Consider the following 20263-nt stretch of genomic DNA (forward strand, 5'->3'; position numbering starts at 1 on the left):
AATAGCTACCTTTACCGAATTTGGATTTCATGTTGAAACCAAGGAGCAGTGTGATTTATGATGCTCTGACCTCAAGTAAATATTTGAATTTGCATCAGCTGGTTTTTGAGTGACGTTCAAACCAAACATTGCAGAAAAGGTATTTATATCAACTCCCTGATATTGCGCTAATGCCTTCAAAGCCTCTGCCTCTCTTTATGGGTTTCATTCATGCTCTGGTTGCATTATTTTTGCCATCTACTCACAGGTGCAAATACTCTTATAAACAGTTAGACAATATAGGAAATTCACGTCTTTCCAAGAGGGAAATGAGAACAGCATAAGCACCCCCCCCCCGTCACTTTGGCAGCCTGCCTTCACCACTGCCAGGCATCCTTTAAACTACTGTAAATGTCCAACTAAAAACAGAAACAAACAAAGAACTAAAACTAAAACTCCTCCAAAGCCTTTGCCGCTTGCTCCCATCTTTGTCACTGCCTAAGATTTAATAGTGTTACAAAGCAAGAGTTTCTCTTCCGACTAACCCTGCACTAACCTATGCTGATCACCGGGATCAGGTGTGTTCAATCTATCAGACGCTGGAAGATACAAATTCACCCTGTCTTCCCCTGCTTCGTCTTCATCTGAAATGGTATCATCCAGCTTCTGATCGACTGAAAACACCTGATGCCGGTAAACAGTAATGCGTAGTTGGGCAACAACAGGAGCCGCAGCATTAACAGCCACTGTTTAAAAGGTCGTCCTTTCCTACACGTATAGACTAACATGTCTTCATATGAGGAGCCTACAGACTCCCAGGAGCCAAACTTGTGATTTCTTTCAGCTCTATGTTGGATCTTGGCTCAATGTTAAGCTTGAATCAAAGCCAAGACAAGCGCAGCTTAATTAGTAAGCGACCCAGGAGACGGATCTTACTCCAAAGTGTATTCGTTTTCTCTTGTTTAACTTACATGAGAATGTGCCAGGGTCGGTTGATGGGCAATAAGACTGACCTCCCCGGCACCTTTACCCTATTCCCTCAAGAGGGCCACAGATGAATTGTTCTCTCTGAGGGAAAGTGTTTTTCCTGGCAGCCACAGCCTGAGCTGCTTTGATGGAATAGAGCTGTCTCAAACAGCTAAGGCCTAACGTACTTTTTTAAATGAACCCATATTTATTGGGTGATGGTAACAATGTGCTGTAGTGCCGCAACAGTGTCAGCATTTCTAAACAAATATTAAATACATTTATTAGCTGGAGAAGTTACTGAATCAACATGTGTGGGGGGTCTGATGGTGCAACTGTTGGCTTCTGAGGGAAAAAATCTCTAACATGACTAAATGGCTATGAAGATAAAGAGAAAAGCTCCTCATAAATCTAGCTATGATGATTCTCACTCATTGTTTGGCCTTCAAATTTCCAGCTTTTTAATTTGATCTGTTGCAGTTTAAGAGCTGTAACTTATTCAAAACCTGCAAACTGTGTTTTAAAATGACGACAAACACTTTGCCAGGTTTTGTTCAAGTGGTAGATTGATTTAACTGCAGGCAGAGAACTAAACTGTGATTGTTTATCTCTATAAGATTGAAACTGAAATAAATGAAACCGGAGTTTCAGAATGGAAGGAGGATAGAGGCAGGCCAAAGAGTGCTTTACACAGGTGAGTTCATCTGAGCTTTTATTCTTAGAAGATCTGCTTTGTTCTATGCTGATGAGGTTGGAAAAGAAAAACAAAAGAAGCTGCTAAAGGAAAACTGCAGCTAGAGTAGGTGACTGTGGGCAAATCCACACAGATTACGCGTCCTCATTTGATTTGTTTGAATGTAAACATATTGTTTGTGCAGCTTTAAATAACAGAGTCCTTTTCTTGGTCTCTAATCATCACTAAAAAGCTAAATGCTTACAGTAAAGTATAGGAAGTGGATACACAAAGTGCAGCTACACACTGCTTGTAATTAGTTCTTTGCCGTGTAAATCACCGTACGCTGCACTGGGGGATATTATGGGCTGTGACAGTTAAGTGGTGGTAATGGCATCATTAGAGCCCGACTCTGTACTAACAACTTTAGATCCAGTGTCTTCACACATTTCGTGGTTTTGAGGTTTCGTCTTTTTGCATTGTTTTCTCACGTTTTCCCTCTCCCTCACATCTTTTAGCCCCATGTTTTGTTAGATGCCTCGTGTTTTTTTTGGCCCTGTGCGTCTCTCTCTCTCTCTCACTGCATCACGTGCCAAGCAGACGGGGCCTTAATGTTTTTACATGCTCAATTGCACCACAGGCAGCAACAGTCGGGGGAATATTTTTTTCGTTTATTAAAACCCTTTGCGTCAAACAAGCGCCGAAACGCTTCTGCCTTTTGGCAAGGTGTCAGGGTTCGGAGTAATTGGAGTTGGTGAGCGGGGCCAAGGGCCGGTCAGGGTGGCAAGTAGGGCGAGCCCTCAGTGGATGAGGCAGCAGGAGCTCGCAGAGAGAGAGGGGCCCGTAGCTCAGCTGCGCACCGTCTTGGCAGCTGTGTTTTGCAAGTTGTGCCAGGTGGAAAGGGCAGTGGTTCTTGCACAATTGAACACTTCATTTGTCTTCATTAAAAGGATGGGCATGTTGGTTTTGGCAGTCAGAGAGAATGCTTAGACCCAGGTTTTTTTTTTCCCCCATTATGTTCTGTGTCTCCTGGTGTTAATGCCACTTCAAGTTAAAGTTTTAGCTTCCAACCTGAGGACTTTTCAACCAGTAGTCGTGCTAAGTCCTGAGAGTCGGTCCCAGTTCTGCTAATATGTCTTGGTTTCACACTAATGCATCGATTCGACAGTTTGTGGCTTTAACATGCTCACAAATATGGTAATGTGCATACAAAGCAATAAATACGTGGATTTATTAGCGAGCAAACAAGTATGGTGTCTGGACAGTTGGCTTGGCACAAAGAGAAACCAAAGCATTGTCCAAAGGTCTAACCAGTGTATTATTTGTTTCACTGGGATAGTACCATACCAAAAAAATAAAATAAAATGTGTCTATCCCTAGCCAGACTTAATAAAGTGCATATTTTGTTCAGTTGTGACATCATTGCCTTTGATCATAATATTTATTGTCTGAGCGATTTTCTTTAGGAGAAATTGATCTCGCTGGATCCATTCATAATGCACACAACAACTTATTTATTAGAAACACTTCTTCCATGTGATGCTGCTCATGCTGTAGATGGATTGGAAAACCCCGATTCCAAGCAGCGAGTTAATAACTGATTTCGTGACACCAGTTCGCCACGAATGCCAGTGTTTGCTTTTGCATAGCCAGCAGTCTGAAAAATTCCCTGACTGTTGAAATTTGTTTGCGAGACAAGCCAAATGATGAAATGGTGCGCATTTAGAGCAAGAGAAAGAAAAGGCCCGAACAGCCAAACATGAATCAGGAGGCTTTTGCCTTCTTGACTTGTTCACTTTGGCTCTCCGACTGGTGTTTGGCACAGGCGAGGGCTGTTCGGGGGCTCGGCCTCAGTGTTCTTGAGGAAAGTGCTGAGTGCTGGTGAATGTGGTGTAAAGCCACGTTGCTTAGCGCTGGGGATCTTTTACTCGCCCGTGTGTCTGTTCCGTCAACATATGTGTTCAGTGAAGCCTTGGCCCTCACAGTGCCGCGGCGAATAGCTCCCTTCGGCTTTGATGTGGTCTCACAGCAGTGCACTGCGGGCACCGGAGTGGTGCTGCTGAAGTAATACCATCGGGGACGAGACCCCGCCACAACACCCACACAACAAATGTGGGCGTGTGTATCTGAGCGCATGCGGCAGTGTTTGCGTTGCTGGCTACCGCTGCACGTGCACCCTTCATCTCCCTCATGCAATCTTCTGTCTGTTTGTATGTGGATGCTGAGATGTGCACGGACTGCGCTGTGCAAAAAAGGCATCCATGTGTTTGTGATTTCTGCGCCTTTAGCATTCAACACTATCACATGTCACCTCATAATGTATAAGAACAGCATCCAAAACTATGTCTATGATTAATGGGTAAAACCTCTTGCTCTATGAGCTATAATGCCTCTCGGTCCTCCCCCATCATCCTCACCTCATCGGCGTGTGAAGGCACGCACACATTTCGTGGGCGACTGATTGATTTTCTAATTGTTTACATTTCAGGTTGCACCCTCGGTTGCAGATGTTTGTATTCTGCTGTGCATTCAGCAGGCATGCACAGACAAACAGAGGCACAGTCATACAATAGGGATCCGTTGATGCCAGAATGTTTCATCCAGGAATTTTTGGATGTCTTCGCTCTGGGTTTTGGCACCGTATGTGCTAATTGCTTCCAAGTGGAGGCGGCTGTTACTAATAGGCCGCTTATTTTCTGGTCCTGGATGTGTGTTTGGGCACGTGGGCGAGATCATTCATGGCCTCCGTGATGAATGTGGTTGCAGTATGGTTAAACTAGTGTGTAATAAGCAAATTGAAGTTGTGCCACAGTTTTTAAATCGATCAGTATCGCAGCCAAACAATAACATCTCAATCTAACAAGATCTCTTTGTGGATGGCAAAACCAAACACTCGGAGCTGTTTTAAATAAATTCAAGAGAGAAGTTGCCTAAAAATAAACTAGGACAAAGTGTGTTCCATCTTGTGGATCCTCACTTGAAATAAACAGACTAGTTGCTGGGTGGTAGCACCCAGCAAGTAGATTTTCAGTAGCCCTCCAGTTTAAACTTCTGCAGCCTTGGCTCGGGCAGCTCGCCTTAAGTAGCAAATATCCAGTGAACTAAGCAAGAGCGCTATCCTGAGTTACAGCAGTAATTACTAGCTGCTGAAGGATGCCTGCCACCCATGCTCTGTGGAGTTTAGGTCAAGCGGTGGGCAAGGTGGAACCCAAAACGAATCTTTATGTGGCCTTTAATGTGGCCTCTCCTGGCTCTGCTGCGGCGGTGGTTGGGCATGTACAGTACAGTAGCAGAGCAAACGTAGCAGCTGGGTGGTTTACTGCAAGGAGGGGCTGTGATTAATGTTCACAGATTGGATCCCTGAAATTGTGTCAGAGCAACGACCGGGACCCTGTGAGCTTTTGTAGTGATTTTCTGCCCTTTCAATCAAACACACCGTAGCTCAAAAGACGACATAAAAGATGACATGTTTCAATAATTTGATTACTCGAAAAGTAAATTGCAAATTATCTTTTTCTGTAGCAAAAATGCCCAAAAATTAGCTAGTTCTATCTTCGCAAATCTAGGATTTATTTCTTTTTCATATATATAAGTTACTATCTTGAATATGTTGAACTGAACTAACTTTGACGTTAGTAAAGTCAAAGTGACGGTAATCAGCATACACAGTACATCGGTAACACTCAGATGCAGCAATGATTACTTAATCATCCCTCCTGCCACAGCAAAGATTTGTGCAATATAATTATTTCTGTGATACACTCCTTCATATAAGATCTATTTCAGGTTTTTGAAATATGTAAAATCCATTTGCGTAAGTGCTTTTTGTGGCCTGTATCCTGCAGCGATTTTTAAAAAGCTTCTGCATTTGCCCTTCAGACATATTCAATTTTTTTGGATTTTGCAGCATTATCAACGACAACATCTTCATCTCTCCCACTAAGTAATTTAAGATGACAGCAACAGCTACGTTTCCTAAATGTAATTTAGATTTCTTCCATAAAGCAGTAGAGCATGTCTGTCTGTAAATTGAATATTCTTGGGGGAGTTTAAAGTTTTTCTAGGCTCGTGCTTAATGCAACGTATCTGGTTGCACATGACTTAGAGCATTTGAACAAAGCATTTGGTTTGAACATGGTGGTCTTCCTCTGCTGCATACTGAGAAGCCCGTCATTGCAAAACTGCTGTAAATACTCTGAGCTTAAACATGAGAAAGTCAAAACCGTGAAGTGCATGTGTGTAGGGAGACAACAGGAACACACACACACACACACACACACACACTCCTGGACTCAGAGATATTTTTTGCTCTCAGCCCTGGGAGAGAAGGTAATCTGTTCACAAACCACAAAATTGAAAAATAACCGTAACACTCTTCCAGGCTGAAAAGTGAACAATGGTTGCAACCTAAGAAGGCGTACTTAGACCAAATCTTTCTGTGATGCGTAGGTATGCTTCGACTTCGGCTGAGCATCATTTAAGGATTTCTTTGGGTTATAGTTTACCCTACGAGCCTCTCTCGCCCCCTCAAATTCTCTCATGCTTACATACTGGATACACACTTTAATCCCATGCAGGGTATAAATTGGAGCTTAGTGTGCGTTTTCGAGGAAGGTCTTTACAGTCTGGTGCTTAAATGGCCTTAATATAACCAAATAGCAAACATAACCTGCAACAAAGGTCTTAGGCTAAAACATGTGCACAATAAAGACACATTCCTTAATATTCATTAAAGTAGCAATAACCATTAACTAACAGGTATCTTATGGTTATTAATGCATTTAATTCCTTTTTTTATGACAAAGACATTACTTAATATACTAACAAGCATTAATGAGAGTTAAGTTATGCTATAAGAAGCTTTAAGCAAGCGTCAACAAATGGCTCTGGTCAACAATGGTTTGTTGTTAAGAGTTTTATCATTTGCAAATTATGCAACTGATGTACTTAAATACTTACGTATGATAAACTACTCATAATGTAAATTTTTATCTATTAATGTTAATAAGAATGTTCATACACTGTTAACAAATACATTCCCCTACATATACACTAGGCCACTTGAGTCACCAGTTCACCTAACATGCAGGAACCCGGAGGAAACCCACACAGGCACATGGAGCACATGAAAACTCCGTAGACCTTCTGCAGTTGCTGTGCGGTGGCAGCACTAACCACCCCACCGCCATGCTGCCCACCTCTAAACATAGAAAAGCTATATTTATATATGTTTATAAGCAAAAGGAAACCAGGAGGACAGTATTCATGTTTACCGAACGTGAATGGATTAGGACTTTTTTTTCATTCTCCTCCCATTTAAAAAGCTCAGAGGTTATTAAAAGATAAACTAATCGCAGTAATGTTACAGCTGCATCTGATGCATGAGATGCATCTCATTGGGCGACTTCACCGAATATCAACTTGCTCTCTTCTGCATTACTTTTAGGGCGTAAACGTACATCCCTCTGACCTCCCGATGTTGAAATATTTCTCCAATTCTAGCTGAAAAAACTCCTCCGGGTGACATCACCCACAGGAGGTTTTCATCATTAGGAGTTCAGATGATGTCATCTGGAGGAGCTCTGGAAAAGCAGGTTGACCATAATTACATACTCCATAGTGTGAGCAACAAGAAAACATAAACTGAACGGAAGGTCCCTCCAAGAGATGTCATCTGGAGGCATTTTTCAGCTAGAAGCAGAGCGATATTTTGATATATGTAGGTCAAGTATAATGTCATTTCTGTACATGAGACGCAAGTTCAGAATCAGCGAAGCTGTTCCTGCCTCTTCTTATCTTCTCTCCTTCACTACACGAGTAAAAAAAAGGTTTAAAAAATATAATTTAGTGCTTTATTTCTGCCAAATCAATTCAGCATCCAAGGGGAAGGTCCAGGACAAACTGTTTATATAAACTGTATATATAATGAATGATGAGTGAGACACATGATGTGTTTGAAGGATGTTCGGTCAGCAGCATGCCGTTACTGTAAACTTTTTGTTTATAATAACCAACAGAAACATCTCTTAGTATAACAGGCAGATCTGGCATGGCTCTGTGGGCCTCCCCTGTGCATGCTACCCTCTTGACTGCACAACAAGTCGCCCCTGATTGTTCCCGCATCTGAGCTCTGATTCATGAGGTTTTACAAAATGGTCTCAGGTGATTGCGAGCACGGCCCCGCTCTGTGATTCAAACCACAAAGGCTTCAAGAAACTGGGCCTTTTCTTTTTATTTGGCGTGGTATTTATTCCAGTGATGTTTCCCAGATGCATGTACTGTGTCAGACGTTGTATTAGGAGAATCTGATGCGTTGCACACAGCAAAAGCAGTCAAACTCAAATGTGAGGCCAAAGTGGTAAAACTCAGGGACTTAAGATAAGTTTAATCAGAGATTTGCACTTACAATAATACTTATTTCAAACAGTAGAACTTTGAGATCTCTTCGGAAGTCATATGTAGAAAGAAATAGATCTGTGTCAGAACAGCATCTGGTGCCTTAGTGGATGTGCATCCTCCCACAACATACTCGCAAACTTCCAGGATTCCCCAGCTTTGTTTCTTCAATCCCGACGCAAATCCCAATGAAAGGTGACCCAGTGGAGTATTGAGGCTCCAAGATTTATGGGCCCGTAGAGCACGATGATGAAGGTCTTTTGATGAAAACATTGCCTGGAGGCCTCAGGCCAGGAGCCAGGGTGTTAGCTGACTGTAGACAACTATTGGTGTTATTTGGTCCCCGGGATGAGACGGCTGCATTGTGTTGTTATACGACGTGACTATGAAGATATTCTGCCTGTGATTTATGGTATTAATCTTCACATTGCTTTGGAGCCAAGCGTGAATATTTGTGGTAACAATATAAAGCCATCAATCATTTGATCACTGATGAAGTCATTAATAATGTGCAGAAAACAAGCGAGCGCTCATCTCCACTCAGAAATGAAAACAAAATATTGCAATGGCACTAAGAAAAGAAGAGAAATGTCTTTTTCAGCATAACCATACTGACCACTGCCATCGGAGCACACTTGCATTTCCTTAAAGTTTAAGAATGTGGCGTATACCGTTGGGTTATGATTTGTGGCGCCTTGTTGAACCACAGGCAAATGCGCGGCATTTCTCGCAATCACTTTTTCTGAATGACCTCACTGAGCTAATGATAGGGGATGAAGACTGCTCCATCCTGCACTGGGATGCCACAGATGATGGAGTGATAGGATGGGAGGTGGGGGCGGGAGACGTTTTAAAGTCTGGCGCTGTTTCGCCCTCAATTGCCTGGTGGCACGAGGCAAAAGACACCAATTAGAGTGAGGCGAGGAGTGAGGCCCTTCTGGATGAGCTCAGCCTGAGGCTCCTGTCTGACACACCAGTGCTCACACTGGGGCCCCACGAGCCGCTTGCTCTTTTTTCCCATTGTGTTTGCGTGTGTCATTGTAACTGTGAACCTACGTTTGCAGGAATGTGACGGTGATGGACGAGAAAGTGATTTATTATTATTTTTCTTTGTCTATAGCTGCTAACGATTTAAAATGCATTCACATGTGTGTGTGATATATGGGCATGTCTGCTCGGTCAATGGATGGGAGCGAGGATTTATTTTAACACCCTCTTATTTTGTGTCTGATGCCAGAAGCTTTGGGGTTTGTGTAAACCTTCTAGCACACATGAGAGCGCTTAGACGATCCCAAACACTGCGGACAAGTCTCATCAGTGCCCGTCATCTCTCGCGCGGGTGTGCATGTGTGTATGTGTGTGTCCATGAGTGATGTGGGACTGAAGCTGATATTTAGAGCTGAGACAACTGTGATCGCATGCAATGTATTGGTAATAAAGAGTTTATTGGTCTTTCACACTAGGAAATGTCTGTTGTTCAGAGATCTGAGCCTATTGCTCACTGACACTTTTGCAGCTGTTTTGTAACGAATAAATACACAATTTTGACAGTCGGACTGTCTTTACATAGATTTCGAGAAGAAGTCTTCCTCCAGAAGGACGTGCAGTTTTGTTTTGCAGACACAAGATGTTGCTCTTGCGCTTCGATTTCCGGTGTTGAGAATCACAGTGTTCTCGTCTGAATTACACACTTTCATTACCTTCGTTTGGGAGCCTACACATGTGGGGACCCACGGTACCTTCACCCTAAAATTAAGCTTTAAACCTTAACTTTTGAGCTTCACAACACCAGCAACTTCAAACTTACTGTTTGACTCAGGGAGAAAACATTATGTCAGTAGACCAGCACTTGTCTGCCTCCAGCACATGTGTCTTACTCATCTGTGTTTGCTGCTCTTCCCTTTGGTTGAACCTGCACTGGACATGGTTCAGAGAAAGAGTTCAGCTTCTTGAGGGGGAAAAAAAAAGCTTCCAGTTGGGGGTAAAAATAGAATGCTGCATATTCTTCTTCTGCTGTTCTTTCCTCTCCTGCTGTTCACATTTACTGTCCGAGCTGCTGCCTGTATAACGGCACAAACACCTCAGGGGTTGGAAGTTCACTACCAGTAGCATATTTAGACAGCTGTAAGCCAAAGAGCACCGGGGAAAACAGGGTAGAGAGGGGGTTTTATGTGGGAGCGGGATGGGGGTGACGGTGACCTGATCCATTGCAGGTTACTCCTCAGTCAGGCATCCGAATGTTTCCTCTCCCTCTCCGTCACCTGGACAGGCTTTGACTTGACGCGAACCTTAAAGGGGAGCACACGGGGTTTCGTTTCACGAGCGTGTGCTTGGTGATTTTGTTTTGTAAACTGTGAATGAGAAACTCGATGTAATTTCCACATTTCACCATCGCTATTAAAGAACATGGCCTCGGGGGTGAGTTTTGCAATATAAACTGGATTTTCTCAGTGTATTTTAAGGGAATGACGTCTTACTTGGCTTGTGAATGTTACACACATATAGACTTGCACAGGTCTCCATCTCTATCTTGTATTTTTCTCTGTCTGTCTCTTAACTCCCACTCTAACGTCCGCAAAACACCCAAAGATACAGACTTCCTCAGCAGAAACCTATCATTATGCATGGATCCAGTAACTCCCCATCAAAGAAAATTTGACATTTCCCTGTGCAACCACTACCCACAGACTCCACAACATGGAAAAAGAGTGTACATGACTTTTACGTACTGTACATTGTAAAACTGCTCTTTTTTTTTTAGAGCTCTGAACACAACATTAACACGTTGTCATGTTTTAAATGGAAAACACATCCAAAATTTATCATTTAGCATTTGTGTTGCTGGTCACCTGATGACTGTAAATTCAATTTTCACTCTTCTTTTAACTCTACGTCTGTCATCAGCTTCTGCAAACTGCTGCGTACTGTGGCTAGAAAAACAGTGCAGAGAAAGTTTTAAGATTGAACCAAAGCAGTGAAATCACTGGTTTGTAAGACACAACACACTGCAGAGTGAAGAGATAAGGCATCAAGGGATGAGCAAAGTTAAGACAGTTGATCCTAAAGGTATTGGCTTTTGAATTTTAGTATTCACTTTTTTTTCTGATGTACAACAGCATTTCCATACCCGAAACACATGACTCCGTACTGTCCCTGAACGCATCTCTCTTTTCGTTGAGTCTCCACTCCAGCTTTTTTGCCACGCAAAGGAGTTGGCCTTGATCCTCTTAGAACTGGCACATGGAAATTAAAATATCAATGCCCCCTGTATGATGCTGCTGAGATGCAAGCATCAAACTCTTCCCAGAGTTAAGGATGAAGGAGCCCCTGGAATAAAGAGTGATGTAGTCTCAACATCCGTTGTTGAGACAGAACAGACAGACACTGATGAGGTCTGGGTCTTTGCTTGCATGCCAGCGATAAACCATCCTTTCCTTAGGTTAACATTTGCCTGGTCAAAGACAGCAAGACCAAGAAAAGGTTTCAGTCCCCCTGAAATGATGTTGACTTTTTAGCTACCTGGCTACCTTTTCACTCAGAAGATGTAGATGTCGCAAGTAGAGTTTCAGATCTATCTTGTTAGCAGAGAGCATCAGGGCATCAATGGGACGATTCAGCATTGACCAGCCTTTCTCACTTAATCACAGTGAGCGTAATTTCTCAAGCATATAAAACATCTTGTCTGAACTGCTTGTTACCATGGACTGTGTATCCAACCTTCTTTTGGCACTGCAGCTACCACGCTGGCACCGTTATCTGTCACCTGATTTGTGACAGTTTACCCCAAAACTTGCATTTGCCAGTTCTCATCCACATGTTAAATGTATTTCCATAGCTTTCGATGTCCACATTGTCCCAACCATCTTGAGCTTTTTTTTTTTTTCGACTTTTACGATGCATTCCTCACAGCATTGCTGCAATTTTCCCTTCCATTAAACCTTTCCTACTTGGAATCTTTTAGTGTAGGTCAGGGTGCAAAACTCCCCTCATCAACCCTCATCTCCAACTTGGTCCTTTACAATAAGTTCTGCTAGGTTTCTTGTTATAGCCGGAGCTCTTGGGGAATCATCTGTGAAATAACAAAATAATAGGGCTAAGGTATCTGCCAATTGAGGCTCACACAGGAATCCTGTGACAGCCAAAAAGGAAAGGAATTAAATTAAGTTAATAGAGGTTTGAAGGGGCCAATTACTATATGGTTTCGACGTAATTTATTTATTTAGGAACTGATTTCTGTTACATGGATTATTTTATATGGATTTCTAGATGAAACTATTTGGCAAATGTTGTACTTTTAAATGTAGTGTAGATATTAGTAATATATAAATATCACCTCTGCAGTGACAATGGCAGTGAACTTTTGTCGCTGACTGGAGGTGGAGGGGTCCATCTGCTTATAGCCCCCCTCCCAACTTCTCATTCTGTTGCAGCTCCAAATTCTCTCTTGAGGTTTTTTCCACAAAAAATTTGTGTTGTATCGAACCCTGTCTTTTTACAGGGTGCATTTGTTTCGAGCAGCACAAGTGGGTGGTGGGTCACTCTATCTTAACAGTATCACTGGGGCCGAACGTGATGTTCTAGCAAAAAACTAAACGACAAATTCGATTCTGTTTGTATTGTAAACGGGGAGTTGGAAGTTTCTTTGAGCACATTTACGCCTTGTTTATTACAGTGGTTCTGTGTGAATGCCAGAGGGGGTGGCCCTGGGGTGGCACTGGAAACCCCCCCAAATCAGGTAGGCAACCTCAAGTGCCACCCCGTGCCAGAGCGACAAGGTGGAATTTCTTTTATTTTTTATCATTCTGTACGTTTAAGGTGGTTTCCTATATTATGTTACAGTAAAAAAGTGTCGTGGTTTCAGTCAGGTAGATTATCCTTTTCCCAAACTGTGTATTGTTCTTTGTTTATGATTTACATATTTGACATGTCTGCCACTAAACAAACACGTACACACTATTAACAGTAATACAGTTAATTATTTCCCGAAAAGATTTTCAAAATTAGATTCACTTCTGCAGTGTTGGCTTGCTTTTAATTTCGAGATATATATATATATATATATATATATATATATATAATATTGCCGCTATTATTGAAACTCAAAGCAAAGCTTAATAGCTGTGCTGTGATATTTTCAGGGGAGCCTGCAGAGGGAGGCTTGTGCAGAGCAGTGTTAATTGATTTTAAGTGTCAAACTAATACTACTGCTTTAGCTTAAGTTCCATAATATAGTTTTAAGTTCGGATTTTCACCCAAATTATGCCAAACACAGAAACATAAAGGACTTGCTTAGGTTTAGGGAAGCATTATGGTTTTGGATTAAAATAGTTTTAAAATGAGGGGATCTGCGTTGTCATGGATACAATAATATCCCCGCGGTGAAGGTCGGGGAATGATTGAGGTCATGCTTTTACAAAACAACTTTCTGTTGGAAACAGAAATCAAACAATAGCCTCCAGTGTTTATTTTTCACTTTGTCTCATTGTAATCATGTCATCTATCTCCGTCCTTTGCTTCTCTCATAAAGCTGGAAGAGTTTGTCAAACGGGTTTGTGTCATTTCAGATGCCTTGCAGAAAATAAAACAAATCAGTGCTGTCATTCACAGGAGGACAGCCTCTCTCCAGGTTTCATCTCTGAGCACGGATGTCACCTGTTTGCGTTTGTCATTATTTGGTGTTTGGAGTGTCGGCTTCCCGAAATCTGGCATTGCTTTGCCAAAACAGCCTCCTCTCCCCTTGTTTTTTCCCCCCGGAGGAGCCTGAACGCTCCTCTTCACTGTCCGACAAGGGAGAGATTGGCATTTTTTTCGTCGTGTTGTTCTTGAGGCTGGTGAAAACCCCTAATATGTGTCCCAAGGGCCCTATTTTCTTGTAGACCCACTAGCGAGGCCTCTGTATCTGATATGCCAGTGGTTTTGGAAAAGAGGGGCAGGGCGGCAGGCGCGTGAGTGCTCTTTTCCATGTAGATCTGGGATCTGCTCAATAGGTTTAGACAGGCCGAGCTGAAACACTATCCAGGAAATGTTGTACGAGGGGGATGGAAAGAGAAAAGGAGGCTTGATGGAGTGACGATCTGAAAAAGAGAGAGAGAGAGAAATGTGTGCGTGGTTGAACTGAGTCACTGTTTTTCCACTCTGGTGTTCTTCGGGGTGTCTTTCAGCATCTGTCTCTGTCTCGTTGTGTCTGTCACCTCCTTGTCTTTTCTTTTTATATCATACTAACGAAAAGTTCCAAAGTCTGTCATGTTAAATGAAACGATGATCGATTTGTGATGCTGTAGATTTCTCTCTGCATCATTATCATGTCTCCTGTGAGTTTCTGCAGCACGGTTGCATCTTCCATGTGTTTTTCAGATGATTCCAGGGGCACTTGGATGGGGAGTACTTCCCTGTGCTGCACTGTGGCCGACTGATGGATTACTTGCTCTCTAAATGTGGGTGCTGCAGGACAAAGCGCAGGCGATGTGTTGACGTGCGACTTGCCTTAAAGAGCTGTCAGCACTAACAGCACCTCTGCAAGTTTTGGACTGGTCAAAGAGTTGCACTGTATTAGAGCTCACGCCAAATCTCCTATAAAGACTCAAATAAGGAACAATAAGATGTTGAGCTTGTGAATTTATGCGTAGGATTATTATTTTCTGTCATTTGTCACAGTTTTCTTGTGCATGTTGTGAGGGCACTTTAGAGGGAACGTCATCGCATCGCTCCTCCTGCTTCCCCACTTAGTCCTAAGCCTAATAACTCCTCCAATGTTATTCATGATTATCTCAGCCCATTTTATCTTTTAGAGAACTAATAATATTTGGTTAAACTTGGATTTCTTTGTCTTTGTTTGAAGCCTTCATTATGCAGGCAGTGATCATAAGAAATTGTGCAGTTCTCTCATATTTTACACTGGCTAGTTCATATTTTAGTAATAATAATAATAATAATAATAATAATAGTAATAATAAAAGTCAAAATGTTTTAGCCACAGACAAGGCGTAAATCTAATTGTATGCGTACAAAAGATTAGGTGAATTTCTTTGTTTCTCAGAGGGATTTGGAACAATGTGCTTGAGGTGTCATCCGTTTTCTCTTTAATCGTTTCCATATTTGTAGGTCAGGTGCAGGTCATAACAAGGAACCCGAAACACACACACACACACACACACATACACACTCTTGCTGCTTTTGTTGTTATTGCATCATCATCATATTTCAGAGGATGCTCCGAAGGTTAAAGCCTCCTTTGGCCACCTTCATCATATAAATATCACTTTCTCTGATCGTCTCAGAGCCAAAGACAACACACAATACGTTTTCAACAATGGGAAACACATGTTACCGATGTGACTTAGGTTGGAGGTTAAAAGCTGGAACCTTAGCTGCGTGTAGCATGTAGTGTACAGGAGACCGAACATGTCTTTGTGTTGCTAGAAAGGCTTCAGTTCGCTTTGGGATTAAATACTCCGCATGGCCGCTGAGACAAACCAGGAGCCTGTTTTTTGTTTGTTTTTTCAATTTCATATTGGTGCCGGTTGGTTTCTGATTGAAGATTTTGTGCTAAACTGTCTCGTTTTGCAGTTATGAACAAGGTTAACGACTTCCTGCTTCACGTCTGCACAACAAGAAGAACTGCTTTGAACTCTCATGTCATGAGTGCAGTGTCTCATGGCACTGTGTCATTTGTACTTCAAAGCTTTTTACATACACCTTTTAAATTTCTTTTTTTTTGTATTTTTCCATGTAATTCGTTTTCGCCTGATCTATAAGTTGCTCTAGATTTTGCACAGCTGTGCATGTCCCATTTATTTGTCTGCACTTCTATTATAGCCGAAAAGTATTACTCCCCAGACAAGTGTATATAATCTAGAAAGAACAGCCGTAAATTAATCACTCTGAGCACATTTGGTAGCCTCAGATAAAGCAGAGTAAACACTTAATTACTGATACTCCTGTTTAATCTTTTCAGTGATTACAGTTCCCACATGTTGTATTATAACTGCTGCTGCAACTGGTGTGCTGCATTATGTCCCCAGATAGAGGCGATTTAAGTGTTCCCTCTTCAGCCAGAGCAGCTCAACACAGATGCATGCAACTTTAGAGTAATTTATTTAGAAATACAAGAGGAAACCAAAACAAATTAGTCACTTAGACAGAAAGCAGTTTAGGGGGAAAACAGATGACAAGTCCAAGCTGCATTTTGACTGTGCACAGCCCCAGAAGGAGCAGCGATGTCTTCTGTTTAGTTTTCACCAAAACAGTCAGTCATGACATGTTGTACATGCCCCAAAGTTAACTATGGAAGAAAACAAACATTTTTACTATTATTTGATTATGCATCTCAACCATTGACAGCTGGGATCGTCTCCAGCCTCCCGCAACCCTGAACAGGATGAGCAGTTGGGATAACAGATGGACGGATGGATTATGTACTGTTACATATCTTATTCTTATTGCAATGGAAAATTCAACGTGTGGTTACGGCTAATACTGACACCACTCATTCACACTGACTCAAATACCAAATATAATCAAACCAAACTACATTTAGATTTACATTTAGATGGCACATAAATCAGACCAAGCGGTCCAGTGATCCTCCTAAACTTAATGATTTGTTTAGTTTTGGCAGCTCGTTCAACATCAGCGAGATTGGAAACTGTATGAGGATGTTTTAATTATGGAAATATACACCTTCAATAATATTATAAACAATAATATTGTACTTTTTGGACAATGTTTTTGTTCTATAAAGCTACATGCACAACCTGCAAAACAAAGCAGGGGAGTTCAGGCCTGAAAGTACAAAGGCAATGGTTTTGCCACGGTCCGTTTATGAGAAATTCAGTGCGTTTTATTTGTCACATCTGTGCTAAGCTGCAGCCTCAGTCTTGGAAGTTTTGCACAATTTAATTTGAAATCACCCTCTTAACTTAAAATTGAATTTTAATGACAAAGTGCATGTTTTAATGACTGTTATTTAAACACAACATGGGCCATTTAATGACTGAGTTTGTACTTACAGTGAAGTCAATTTGACCTTTTATGATGCACTTAAACCTTTGCTGCATCTTTGAAAATGCACATAAAGTGTTGGTGTTTCATTTGAATTTGTCACTTTTACAGTCTATAGTTCACTGCTAAAATAATTTAAATCAGAGTAAGATCCCATCATTCCTGTTCACAAAAATGACTTTGGAAATTGGTCACTGGCTTATTAAGTAGTTCTGCTGGTTGCCTATTTAAACGTACAGCACACTATTGGTTTGAAGTTATCTTTCTTGTAATCTTAAAACACTGATGTAAAAATAGCTGGATCTATAGATGTTAAATGTTCAGTTGCTATACATGCTGCACTCTAGCAGTGGGAATTTTGGACTTTCGCTGAAAACAACACTGCTGAATGACAGATGTGAGACTGAAGCACAATGGTGAAGTGGTGTGGAGAAATCCTCCAAAACAAATGAGCTGAAAGTCACTAAATGCTGCATAGAGTGCAATAAAGTCAGCTAGTTATGTAGATTTGTGTTTTAGTTTTCGGAATAGAAGAGAGATCCAGATGATATGTCAAAAAGGGCTCTATGTTGAGGCGCAAGGGATCAGTCAAGCTTGATGCTGTCTAGGAGTCGATAGCAAAGCTGAGGTGCTTAGAGCCATCCCAGATCTGGATGCAGGTCCCACGCTCCCTGTTTCCTTCCAGCTCACCTTGGTGAGCCAAGGTGTCAGTTTAGCCGACTCCAGTGGTGTTGCGGAGCTAATTTATGCCCATCCCCTCCTGTCATACCCTCTTTAAAGCACCGCAGTGGTCATGGTTGGGTTAAAGAGGGGCGCATGTGGGACCCTGATAGAGTTAGCCTGTGCGTTCCTCTGAAAGCTGCTAAAACATACGAGCTCTCCCGAATGTGCTAATGGGAAAAGCTTGGCGCTGAGAACGTATGAACGTGGTCTCAGGAAGCAGTAAATGTCACTCCCGATTCTTAATTACGTGCTCGATTCCACGTCTGCGCTGGGGGCTGCATGTGGAGTTTTAGAGGCTTCCTCAGGCAGGATCACATAGTGGTTATTGGCTTTTCCAAAATGTCACTATAAAGAGTGAATTGCTGAAAGAAAATATTTGTCTTTGCTAATATTGTTGGTTGCTTAATAAAAAAAGTCTTTGCTCGTAGCTTTTTTTCCATTTTAGTCCTTTAGTCCCTTATTATCCTGTCACATTGTCAGTGTCATATGCACTGACTTTTGTGATGCTTTAATTTTCCTGTAGCACAATCACAAGGTAGATTTTTAAAAAATGTTTCTAAAACAATTTCATGGATTTTTATTGAGCAGTGTAAAAAAAAATATTTATTTATAGTTTTGTGTAGTATATCTTATTGTATACTACACTATACACTATACTATATGTGAATACAATAAATGAAGGTATTACTGCTTATTAATGTACTTTTTACACATAATTTTTTTTTGCCCTTTTTTCTATTTTTAATGTGCTTAAAGTGTACTTGCTCACATTAAAGTACACTTCATGCACAGCGACGTTTGGTTGATTTTCACCTGGGTATTAGAATGTTAACATGCTCTTTGCATTTAACTTGAAGTGTGCGGTTGTAGATACTGTGCCGTGAAATAATTTCAGCTTAAAACTGCCACCGTGAAGCCATCCAACACGCCCTCATTGTTCCTGGGTTATGCAAGCTGACAAGACCTTTAATGCACCTTCTTTTCTGAGAAACAAATCATTTTCTTTTCAATCATGCTGTAAAAATGTCTGGGACCCAAATCCAGGCAGAACAAATGTCTTCCCCTGCACAGCTGCAGGGAGGTACAGCCTGAAGGCCTCCTCAACTCGATGCCAGCTGAGATGGGTCCATAAAAGGCCGAGCTGGCGTTTGTCTTTCCCTTGAGCACATGCATGCAGCCCTCTTCTTCCTCCCACCTCAACCGTGACACCGTATCTTCACAAGGTGTGTTTATGGCTCTGTAAATCTGTCATCTTCACATTACCACCAAATACTGAAACCAAATATTGCTTTCACTTACAAGACTCAACACTATTATTGACCACCCCTTTATATCAAGTCTTAAACAAAAGTAAATAACCTCGATCAAGTAGTTAATAAAAGGAAGAGTTGGATGTGGAGGATCAAAGGTAGAAAATGTTATCGCTAGTGAATAAAGAAAATGTTTGGGTAGTATTTTAAAGCAGGGTTTAGCTGTTATAGTGCTTACTCTGAGTTGCTGATGTGCAGTTCAACTCCCATCTGGCTTAAATTGGATTTAGCTGATTGTTTGGGAATTACATCTTTATTTTAAACCTCTGGTTTTGGGGGGACTGGGGTGTGGTTGATTTTCAGCTGCAGGTCGTAAAATCCCTGTCCTGGTAAAACATTTTATACTGTGGCCCCAGAAAGCTTTTTAAACAATGGCTTTGGTATAAATCATGCCTGGAGCATATACATGGTTTGTGGGGGTGGTGGGAGGCTACCATTTATCCTGCCCGAACCATTTACTCTTTGTCTCGTTGTGGGAGCCGAAGGTATGAGCTCTTAAGTGTAACTTAATGTCAGTCCCCGGTAACCTAGCTTTATTTGTCTCTCTTTCTGAGAACCCAGGCCCTGTTAACGCAGGTCTTCACCTCGTAATACGACAAGCTTTTAATTTGACCCTTGCCAAAGAGGAGGACAAAAAAATGTTAATAAACCCTTTACAAGATTAAGAAAAAATGAACCAGATAATAAAATCAGTTTATGTTTTTCTGATGTTTTGCCTAAAATCTTCACTAGCGTCAACAGTGAGCAATGTTGGAAATGCAATGCTGGCACATTTTCAGACTTGCAGGGATATTTGTGGGTTGTTTTTTTCATCATTATATTTATATACAGATATTGCTGTACATATAATTCTGTAGTTATACTATAAACATGTACAAATGTCATTGTTTTACCGGTTATTTATTTGAATGTGTAATTTGGGGAAAATGTAAAAGCTCTGAGAAAAATAAAGCTGGGCACAGGGCCAAGGGCCCAAGCTTCCAAAGTTATTATTGTTTCCTATATGCAAAACTCCCAGCGGCCCATTCCCCTCCCCAGCTGTGCAGTGTCGATCCCAAGCCCGGTAAAAATCGGGGAGGGTTGCGTCAGAAAGGGCATGCGGCGTAAAAACTGTGCCAAATAAACATGCGGACAAAATGATACGCTTTGGTGACCATGAACTCAGGATAAGCTGGAAGGACAAATGAATAAATGCAAAATTCAGCTAAAACGCATA

General features: G+C 41.6%; 1 protein-coding gene across 6 annotated transcripts in view; it reads left to right on the forward strand.

Annotated features, from left to right (window-relative positions):
- Positions 1–20263, forward strand: part of LOC137137644 (ADAMTS-like protein 1) — an 87082-nt gene that overhangs the window by 33133 nt on the left and 33686 nt on the right. The window lies entirely within an intron of this gene.

The sequence above is a fragment of the Channa argus genome, chromosome 12, assembly GCF_033026475.1.
Source record: "Channa argus isolate prfri chromosome 12, Channa argus male v1.0, whole genome shotgun sequence".
In the NCBI taxonomy this organism is placed as follows: Eukaryota; Metazoa; Chordata; class Actinopteri; order Anabantiformes; family Channidae; genus Channa; species Channa argus.